Here is an 11,367-nt window from a genome sequence, read left to right on the forward strand (position 1 = left end):
CGAGCCTGTACTTGTGAGAGTCTCAGTGCTGCTCCCACCTTACACCCACCAATAAATCAACTTTCCATAAAAAAATAAATAAATAAATAGGAAACTGTTCCCCTGTATTAACGTTATATGGTGCTGCTTCAGTTTCCTCTCAGGGTGGAGATATCCCTGTGCAATGCAACAGATACACACATACCAACCCACACACAAACACACATATTTCTTGTGCCTCTTCCTTTTTCTTCTCTTAACATTAGACATAGTTGGCTCCATTCTCCACAAAATACACAATGAAGAGACGCTCGCAAATTATCAACACCTGGAACATATTTTCTCTTGGCTGTGGTCGAATAGGTATCTTTACTCAGAATGGGGAAATAGACCAGACCCCTGTCATGCCTGACTTGAACATTTACTTGGTATTAGCTTAGTTTCCTTAATTTCAGCATCTAAGGATTATATGTTTTAAATATCAAGATATTCTTTCCCTTCTAAAGTGAAAGTGACCTTCTGACTTCAAAATTGTCTTCCTGTGCAGTAGATAATGGATCCATGCAAGTTTAAATGTTAATAACATCAGAGGCACCTGTGATGGAAGCAAGAGTAAATGGTTTGAGAAAAAGTAACAGTAATATTTGCAAATCTAGGCTGCCATGTCATCAATGTTAACTCTGATTTGTTTCACTTAATTTCCCAAGTTGTTAAAATATTTTTAACAACTACCACCTTTCTCTTGCCTCTGGTCCCAAACTTATCCAAAGAATGTGGTTTGGATGAGTTAATACTTTTTTACTGTTTGCTTATCTATTAGCACCACTGAATTTATCAAGATGCAAAGTTGTTTGAGAATTAATACTTTGGGCCATTAACGAAAAGTAAACCTGCTCCTATTGAGGAAATAAAACATGAGTTCAAGAAGTGATAAAAACTGTGAGGGAGTATATCTCATACAACTTCTTTTGTTGACAAACAGACATAATAATTAAAGTGAAGATGAATGTTGATAGCAATCCTATATAATAAAGAGATAATATGCAAATTGACTGTCACACCCTCACACAAGATGACCACCCCCATGTGGTCAAAAGATGGCTGGAAGGGGAGGGCAGTTGGGGGTTACCAGGCCGGCAGGGTAGGGCAGTTGGAGAGGACCAGGACTGCAGGAGAGGGCAGTTAGGGGCAAACAGGCCAGCAGGGGAGGGCAGTTAGGGGTGACAGAGCCGGCAGGGGAGGGCAGTTGGGGGCAAATCGGTAGGCAGGGGAGAGCAGTTGGGAAGGACCAGGCCTGCAGGGGAGGGCAGTAGGGGGCAACCAGGCCTGCAGGGGAGGGCAGTTAGAGGTGACCAGGCCTGCAGAGGAGGGCAGTTGGGGGTGACAAGGCTGGCAGGGGAAGGCAGTTAGGGGAAGCAGACCTGCAGGGGGGGGCAGTTAGGGGTGACCAGACCAGCAGGGGAGAACAGTTAGGGTGACCGGGCCAGCAGGGGAAAGAAGTTGTGGGCAATTAGGCTGGCAGGAGATCAGTTAGCATCGATCAGGCTGGCAGAGGAATGGTTAGAGGGCGATAAGGCTGGCAGGCAGAAGTGTTTAGGGGCAATCAGGCAGGCAGGCAGGCGAGCGGTTGGGAGCCAGCAGTCCCAGATTGTGAGAGGGATGTCCAACAGTCGGACATCATCCAAGGGGTCCCAGATTGGAGATGGTGCAGGCTGGGCTGAGGGACACCCCACCCCCCGCCCCCACAGTGCACTTATTTCATGCACTGGGCCTCTAGTAGTATCATAAAGTTATTATTGACTTATGTATAATTTAATTGTTGATTTCTAAGCTTACCTACAATTTTTTTGTAACAATGAATACTCTTCTATACACCTCAAATGAGAATATATCACATCGCAAAGTAGCCCTTCCAATACTCTCTGATCAAAATCTGGACTTAAAAATGCTAATTCAAAAGTTTCAAAACTTTTCAGCAGTCCTATAACTGGCCTGTGCTCTCATTTTACAAACCAGATGAACACTCTCTCAAATTAACCAAACTGCTGTGATAGGATTTAAAAATATCATTATTTATTTTTAAACCAAACTTTATTTTGAAACCTGAAATTTGTCTAATTCTGTCATCTGTTGGCACATCTTCACACTCTTCTACTCCTTGATCATTTTATAATATTATTCCTGTGCATGTCTGAGTCCACTCCAGTAGAATGTAAGCTTCTTTATACCTTAATCATCTTTATATTCTCCATTGTCACCAATAAAATGCTTTATGCTAAAAATATAGTAGAGTCTAAAATATGATAGCTGATGCAATCAGCTTTATAATTGTAAAGTAAAGATCTCTTATATGCCCAACACACTGTGGCCAGCTCTCACATTAGTCACATTAAAGATGTTACTTATAAACAACTAGTGTCCTGGTGCACAGATTTGTGCACATTAAAAGGAAATTAATTAGAAGAAATATTTTAATATCACTATTTGCATCTTACTAATGAAAAGAAACTAGGATTCTACTGAGTCTCATATCTATCTACTCCAGGTCTTCTGTGAGGATAAAATGAGATGAGGCATGGGAAAACACTTCACAGACATTTGGTTAAACTGTGAGATGTTTGCACCTGGCTATAAAGCAAGTTGAGTTCCTGGGCTTAAGAAACCCCAAGGATGCTAGTCAGTCACTAGGAAGAGGAAGCTGGGTGTTGCTACGTGATGTCAGTACCTGGCACCCACAGTCACCGTTTCCAGGCTGGGCTGGGCTGTGGTTCACATTTTGCACCATGGGGCATTGGCAGCATTGGCTGCGATTTGGTGGAGTGTCACTCCAGGTTGGTGGCAGGAACTGTATCATACTTGGGGGAAGCTGAATGTTGGTTTGTCAATGCCAGGTCCCTGGTGCCATTTATTCTTAAATGGTCAGTGCATCATGGCAGCTCCTGCATGGAGTGCCTGCTCCATGGTGGTCAGTGAGAGTCATAGGGTCCAGTCAGATGGACAGACACTTAGCCTTTTATATATATATACTAGAGGCCCAGTGCACAAAAATTTGTGCACTGGCGGGGGAGGGGGTGTCTCTCAGCCTCACTTGTGCCCTCTCACAGTCTGGGACCCCTCGGGAGATAACGACATGCTGGCTTAGGCCTGCTCCCGGGTGGCAGAGGGCAGGCCCAATCCCTAGGTGCAGCCCTTGGTTGGGCTCAGAGCAGGGCCGATTGGGGTGTTGGGACGCCGACCCCTGTCACACTCAAGGCAGGGTAGATGGGGAGGTTTCCGCACCAGCCCCTGTCACGCACAGAGCAGGACCAATAGGGGAGTTGGGGCACTGCCCCCTGTCACACACAGAGCAGGCCCCATGAGGGGGTTGGGACGCCGCCCCCTGTCACCCACAGAGCAGGGCAGATCAGGGGGTTGGGGCACTCCCCTCGTCACACTCAGGGCAGGGCCGATGGGGAGGTTGCGGCTCCACCCCGTCACACACAGAGCAGGGTCCATGAGGGGGTTGGGGCACCACACCCTGTCACACACAAAGCAGGGCTGATCAGGGGGTTGGGGCGCCTTCCCCTGTCATGAACAGAGCAGGGCGGCTAGGGAGGTTGTGGCCCTGCCCCTGTCACACACAGAGCCGCAGGGTGATCAGGGGGTTTGGGCTCTGCCCCCTGTCACGCTGCTCCAGGGGCCAGGAGGCTTCACGGCTCTGCTGATCCCGGTGCCGGGAGGCCTCGCTGCTCCACTGATCCCGGTGCTGGGAGGCCTCGTGGCTCTGCTGATCCAGGGTTTGGGAGGCCTCGGGGCTCCACTGATTCCGGTGCTGGGAGGCATATCACCCTTTTACTATATAGGATAGGGTGATATGATTTTTTTTTTTTTTCATTTTAGAGAAATTGACTTTATTTGGTTGAAGTGTCTCTTGTGTAAAGTCAGGAAGGCCTGTACAGACCGGGTTGGGGAGGGAGAAGTGCCAAAGGACTGAGGGAGGCAGGTGTGCACCCACACAGGTCAGAGGACGGACAGGAGAGAGTTTCTTTCAGCCTTGCCTCCCACTCTTTTGTTGCCAAGGTGGGAGAGGGTGGCACAGAGATCACATTATATTACCCCACTCCAGGGGAGAAGGGAGCAGAAATGGTGGCCACTCAGGCAGAAGGGGGTCGGCTGGGGTAAAGCCTGAGGCCAGAGGTGGAGGTGGTCCTCGGGGCCAGAGGTCAGGAACCAGATGCTGGTCAGAGTCAGAGGTTGCTCTCTGGGGTCAGGTGGCAAAGATGAGAGTGCTCCTCAGGGTCAGAGGACAGGGCTTGGGCAGAATGTTCTCTGGAGCCAGAGGTCGGGACTTGGGAGCTGCTCTCAGCCTGCACCACGCCCCAGGCCCCCAGACCCTCTGAGTAGAGCTCTTGGTTCTGCTCTTTCCACCGTCGGAACTTCTCTCCAGCCAGCTCAGGGCCGTCCAGCACTTCTTCCAGGGCCTGCAGCTCCTGCAGCTTTGCCTTGAGTGTGCTCTGTAGTGCCCACACACGGTGCACTCGCTCATTGAGGTGGGGGTCTCGGTTGCGTCGCATGAAAGAGCTCCGCCATTGTTCATGAGTGAGGGGCTGTGGCTGGCCCAGGAGGGACACGCCACCCTGCCTCAGGCCCCGCACCATTCCTTCCAATGTCCCCTCACTGCTGTCTGTTGGAAGGCCAAAGGGGGTCCGTGGGCTGCCCTGCATAGGGGTGGCTGCAGGTGATGTGTCTCCATGGGGGGGACTCCCAGCTTGGCCCAGGCTGGGTGAGGCTGAGCGGGACCCAGCCTCATCGTCAAGGTCTTCTACTTCTGTCTCACTGTAGCAGTCTTCCTCTCGGGGTAGGGCGGCCTGGCCTGGAGACTGGTACTTGGAAATGCAGGTAATGAGATGGCGCACCCACATGCTCAGATCTGCCAGGGTATCAGCAGCAAAGATGAAGGGTTTGTACACGTCATGGGTGAGGGCCGGCTGGTTTGCCCTGAAGGGTGTCCTGGGTCAGGGTGGGGGTCCCCACTGGGGTGCCTGGCCAGTCTGGGTGAGGGGCTGAGGGCCATTTTCAGGCTGGTGGGTGACTGAAGCTCCAAACCTCTCCCTTTTTTCTTTTTTTTTTTTAATTCTTGGATTTATTTACCTTCTATGGCTGTCACTGGAACTGAGAGCCGGCTTTCTCTCTGAGGCTTGGCTCCAGCTCTGAGACCTCGGCTGCTGAAAGCAGGTATCTGGTTTGTTTGGGTTCTATAATCGAAACACTGTTTCAACTCCAGCTCTGAGGCCCAGCTGGCTGAAAGCAGGTTTCTGGGGTTTTGTTTAGCTTCTATATTTGTAACAATGTTTCTTAAACTGCAAGCTCAGAGGCCGGCAGCGGCAGGTGAGGAACGTTGGCTTCCTCCGACACTGAAGCAAGCAAGCCTCCTGTTCTCTTCAAGCTGCCTGGCTGCTGGCCGCCATCTTGGCTGGCAGTTAATTTGCATATCGCCCTGATTAGCCAATGGGAAAGGTAGCGGAGGTATGGCTAATTACCATGTTTCTCTATTATTAGATAGGATATTAAAGGCCCAGTGCACAAAATTCGTGCCCCGGGGTGGGGAGGGGGGTGTCTCTCAGCCCAGCCTGCACCCTCTCCAATCTGGGACATCCCTCTCACAATCTGGGACTGCTGGCTCCTAACTACTTGCTTGCCTGGCTGCCTAATTGCCCCTAACTGTTCCCCTGCTGGCATGATTGACACCTAACTGCTCCCCTGCCAGCCCGATCACCCCCATCTGCCCTCCCCTGACAGCCATCTTGTGGTGGCCATCTTGTGATGACATGGGAGCAGCCATCTTGGGATGAAGTGGGGGCGGCCATCTTGTGATGATGTGAGGGTGTCTCATGAGGGCACGAGGGCCACCTAGGCTTTTATTAGTATAGACTAGTAGATGCTGATGATAATGACAAATGATGATAGATAGATGATAGATAAGATAGATAGATAGATAGATAGATAGATAGATAGATGATAGATAGATGATAAATAATACTTAAGTAGCATTTACTATATGTCAGGTTGTAAGTGCTTGAAGAAAGCAATTCTCATGAAAACTCTATGAAGATGACATTATGGTTACATTCATTTACCAAATGAACACTTTGAGGCACAGAGCAGTTGAAGAAATTTCCAAGGTAACACAGGTAACAAATAGAGGGCACTGGATTTGATCCCACAAAATTTGACTCCAAGTCCTTGAACTGATCCACTGTACTATACTGTTTGAAATGAAAATAGACCAAGCATATTGGTGTCAGGTGGTCATTGTTCCTTATCTGCATGAAGAAAGTATATAAAGCAGAATAGAGGCAGAATAAGACAAACATTACTTACAATTGGCTTTTTTTTTTCTTCTACATAAACATAAATACAGACAGCTAAGATTTTCTTAGTGCTTTGTCATTACAGAGAAAAATTCTTGAGTTGGGTTGAGATTAGGGGTAGTTGGAGAAATCTGTTTCGTCAGAAGACTAACAAAAATGCTTTGCCTGTTTGTGCAAATTTCTTTTTATCTATGATTATTTTCCAACATGTACTTTAAAATTTATCTCTATTTGTTTTATATTAAAATTTAGTGTCTGAAGAAGACAGAGAACATAAGTAACATTCTCTTGCTGAATGGAGCCTGAGCAGAGTGAATGTGTATTTAGGTGAGCTAACTCTTTTCAAGATTTCTGTATTTCTTCCTGTGGAAAAAAGAGAGGCTACTAACAAACAAACAAAAACAAACAAAACACATTTTGGGTATTTAACTAGGTCTAATCAAGAATAACCCTTGGTAGATACAGACTATCTGGCTCTAGATTCAGGCTAAACAGATTCCATTGATTGTACATTTGGTGTCCTCATTGTTTGGAAGGTGAGCAAAAGTTAAGCATTTAGACCCATTTGCTTGGCCTAAGTGTGCTTAATATGCTGGCAGGATAGCACATTGTTTAGTGAGTGCTGTCTTTGCATCCCTAAATCAATTCATCTGTTAGGCAAAACCCAATGATTTACCTGCTGTCGTTAATGCCCTGAGAGGTCACATAAGCATTGCGTGAAGTATGCTCCTGAAGAAAGCGGATCCTTTCTGCAGGATGTCATATTAGGAGAGGAGCTTGTAAGAGCATACCTCTATTTCATACAGCATCTGGCATTCACCCCAAGTGACCACAGGACGCCATGCTTATGGGAAGGTTGCTGTTGTATTAGCAAGTGATTTATGAATTCCATCTAGGATTTAAGCAGGAAATAGCCTCTAATGCAGAAAAAACAAAGGGAAACTTTTACAATTGATTTAAAACAATCAAATCAAAACTCACTACTTAGGCTCATCACTTTAAAAATAAAATTAATACCTTCTATTTACCCATCCAATGGTGTCTCAGGTACTAGAAATAGATTAATAGTCCATTTAAACATAAAATCTGACTCTAAAATGTTTCAAAATGAACCCAGAATTCAGACTATAATAGTATCTGATTTTGTTTTCTATTTTTCTAAATATTTAATATGTGAAATGTATTTCAGTAGAGTAGATAACATACAGGCATTGTGTTGTGTCTGATATATATAAATATATATATTAGAGGCCCGTTGCATGAAGATTCACACAATAGGCCTTCCTTCCCCTGGCTGCTGGCACCGGTTTTCCTCCTGCACCCGGGACTCAGGCTTTTGGTCAGGCTGCAGCGGAGAAGCCAAGCCTCTTCAGTCTTCAGTCGTCTTCAGTCTTCGCTTTGCACCTGCATATGCAAATTAACTGCCATCTTTGGTGGGTTAATTTGCATACCCATCCTGATTGGCTGGTGGGGGCAGCAGAGTGACATCAATTTGCATATTTCTCTTTTATTAGTGTAGATATAACCATTTATTATAGGTTTTGTTATCTTTATTTTACAAATCATGAAAATGGTGTTCAGTAAGATAAAGTGAACTTTCTATAAAATTGTTGTGACTGGTACTTAAATATCATAGGCCTCAAATACCATTTACGCACAGCAGTTATATTTATTCCCAAATGTTCCTTTGTAGTGAGGCCAAACTAAAGCTCATTGCTTTTGTTGCAGTTCATCAGAAGTGTTTTCCTAAATAAATTTTTTCTCCACATTGCCAATCACAGTTATGCCTTTAAAATCTGCACTAGAATTTCTTGAACCTTCTTTAGCATCTAAAATTTCACTATCACATTTCATCTTCAAAGGGAGATTTCCATTCTTATGTAGAACCCCAAAGCACTAGAGAATAGATTCTGGCTTATAGTGAATAGGATTTTGTTGACATTTAGAAGTATCTTTCCTTTAATAATGTACATTTAAATTGCACCATTTCCTGCCATGAAAAAAAAAGAGAACTGAGCTGAGTCCCTTGAATTTAACCCACATATTTAGGTTTTTCAGGTCCATCACATAGCCTAATAAGGCAGAAATTAACTTTTAGAATAATCTCCTTGTTAAGTTCCAAAAGGCAGTCATCAAATTCTATTGATTTCCCCCCCTCTATCATTTTTCCAAAGCTGCATTTTCAATAAAGCTTCTTTGGATTAATGAAAGTGCCAGAATTCTTTCTTTCCTATTAGACCTTATTTTTCCCAAAAATGATGTTCAGGAGAATAATAACTGAACTCAGTTTCTGAGGATTTGCCAACATGTTTTTAGAAGGAATGTGATAGTCTAGGCCTACAATCATTTCCACATGTCCTAGCTCAGAAACTGAGGGAAATAAGTGCCAATCCCAGTTGCCTTATCTTAATATTCAGTGAGCCCAGGAGGTTGCAGACAAATTTACTTTTGATGCAGGCACTGTCATACATCACTACAATTTCTCAGCCCCTTCATCACACTTGCTCAGGACTATACTGAGATAACCAGGATAGCTGTTTTATTCTGTGTATTGAGCTCACTCAAAAAAAGATCTGTCTTTGACATTGGGGCTCAATTTGGTGTTTCTCCAATTTAGTGGGAGATAATATTTTAGTTGCTATGACCATATCATTAATTCTTACAAAGTTTAATTTGCATGATTCTGTTCTAATCTTTAGGGAAGTAAAATGATTGATGGTGTCTGTTTACTTAATCTATAGCTACACCCCTGTATATCCTCCTGGCCTAGTTTCTATAATAATAGTATTCTTGTTTACTTTGCATGCTCTGACAGCAAAGAATACAGTCATCATTCAATTTTGCCTTTTGAGGATGAACATAAGAAAGAGTAAACAGCATTGAATAGAACGGCATACTTTACAAGGCAAATTTTGTACAGTGCATAATCAATTTAGTTGAGTTCACATTTTGTACTTATACTAATAATAATATGATTTGTGATTCTAACTGAGCACTCATCAATTTAGTCTTTCATCTCAGTTCTTAAAAAATCCCAGTGTATCAAAGTTGCAAACTCTGGCTTTACTAAAATGCAGGACCTTATATTCTTTTGCTATTCCTTTTCACGGTAATATTACATGCACTGCCAGAGCTTACTGCATTGCAAAATGCTCATCTTTCTATGCATAAGGCTATAAAGAGAAATTTATTTTGCAGAACATGTCATAAACTCATTTGGTAGTTTATATCTGATTAAATTTGTACCTTTACATAATTATTAGAACCTAAGATGCATAAACTCCACTTCACCATATGGAAGAAATATATGCCTTTAATATATGCCTTAAAGTTAAAGACTTGATCAAGCTAGAGTTATTTGAAATAAATACACCTTGAAAGCTCTTCTTAAGAAAATGAACATCACTGCAGACAAAACAAATATTTCAAGTTCATCTCAACCTGAGCTGCATGTCTTTCTGGCTAAAAGGAAAAACAATAGAAAAATATATTTCTTCTTAAATTGTGATTGTACTTAAAGATTGGTTCTCCGCCTGTGGAGAAGAAAAGCCCTAATTAAGCAGGGAGTATGACTTGAGGTCCCCTGGGATGGCATGGTGGTCTCGCTCCCAGGATGAACCACTACTAATGAGTACTTACTCATCTCTTCTGCCCTGGATCAAGGCTCTTTGGAAAGCTCTTGATCTGGAAAAATACAAGTAATCATTGTATTTATGTTTTGAAAATTCTGTGTGGCAGCCAAGGACAAACTAAAGATAATGAGATGAAGAAAGATTACTTAGGATGTCTAGGGTTACAGCTGTAAGCATGAGAAGTGTAGTAGTGGGGGTGAAAATGAAATAGGGTATAAAGGTATGAAGAGATAAGCAGTATCTATAGAAATTGAAAAAGTAGACAAGCTTAAAAATCTTAGCAATCAAAAGGGGTGTGGGTTTGCCAATCTCTGAGGAGGTTTCATAAGGTACAGTTTGATCTGGTCTTGCAAGTTAAAGGTTCAGGACCCTCACGTACCAAGTTCACAAAAACACTACATTATAATACAAGAGTTCTTGAGAACTCTATCAGAAAGCAGATTACTCAGTCAAGTGATCTGCCATTTTCTTTATGTGACTTAAAGCAAAATACAAAGGCAAGCCATATTAAGACTTCCTCCCTCCCTCTCTCTCTCCCTCCCTCCCTCCTTCCCTCCCTCCCTCCTCTTCCATTCCTCTTTTCCTTCCTCTTTCATCTCCCTCTGCCTCTCTCTCAGATTTTCTCTCTTGGTGAGGAAATCATTATTGGAATTGAACTGGGAATCTATTTCCCCATGAATTTTTCCCCAGCAGGAAACATTCCCTAAAGGAGTCATACACACACAATTGTGTCTTCCCACAACGACAGGTTTATTAAGGGAGACCTCCTCAATAAGCCAATAGGGTTACACACAGCCTACACACAGAGATGGGGAACTTACTGCAATGTGAGCAGAGCAAGAATCTTGTGCGAAATCCTGGTCACTGGCCGCTGAGTCCACAGATGGAGAGATGGGCAAGGCCTCACCCAGGCGGCCGCAGTGGTGGCAAGCGTTTGATGCAGTGGAAGTCCAGCAGGGCTCCACACGTAACCCGTGGTAGAGACAAGCTCCAGCGTCGGGTGGTTGGAGCTCTGAGTTCTTACGGCCCACTGTGGGTGATCCCATTCATATCAGTGTCCAGATGGAGACCTTATTTGAGTGTCCAGACTTATGGTTTTGGGCATTCTGGGTCCCTCCCAAGGGCATTCCCATTACACTCTATGACCTCATTTCTGGGCTTCACGCTGAAAGTGACTCCATATTGTCAAAAGGTGTCCAAAAGCCCACTCTGTTTTTGCTCTATTAAGAATAATAACAATAATAATAATCACACCATTACCTTAGAAATATAGACTCAAAACAAATAGAATGATATCATATGCTTATTAACATTAGCCATTGAATTGATTAATACATTAATCTCACAGTAATATATTGCCAAAGGAACTAGATGACTAAAATTCTTTGGGCACCCTTGGATGGGCA

The 11,367-nt window shown here is 44.0% G+C and overlaps 1 pseudogene; it reads right to left on the minus strand.

Annotated features, from left to right (window-relative positions):
* Positions 1-4,131: 4,131 nt before the first annotated feature.
* Positions 4,132-11,007, minus strand: LOC139002421 (connector enhancer of kinase suppressor of ras 1 pseudogene; annotated as a pseudogene).
* Positions 11,008-11,367: the final 360 nt, after the last annotated feature.

Source organism: Myotis yumanensis, unplaced genomic scaffold (assembly GCF_028538775.1).
Source record: "Myotis yumanensis isolate MYYU_CA2020_CCGP unplaced genomic scaffold, mMyoYum1.0.hap1 SCAF_2, whole genome shotgun sequence".
Lineage (NCBI taxonomy): Eukaryota > Metazoa > Chordata > Mammalia > Chiroptera > Vespertilionidae > Myotis > Myotis yumanensis.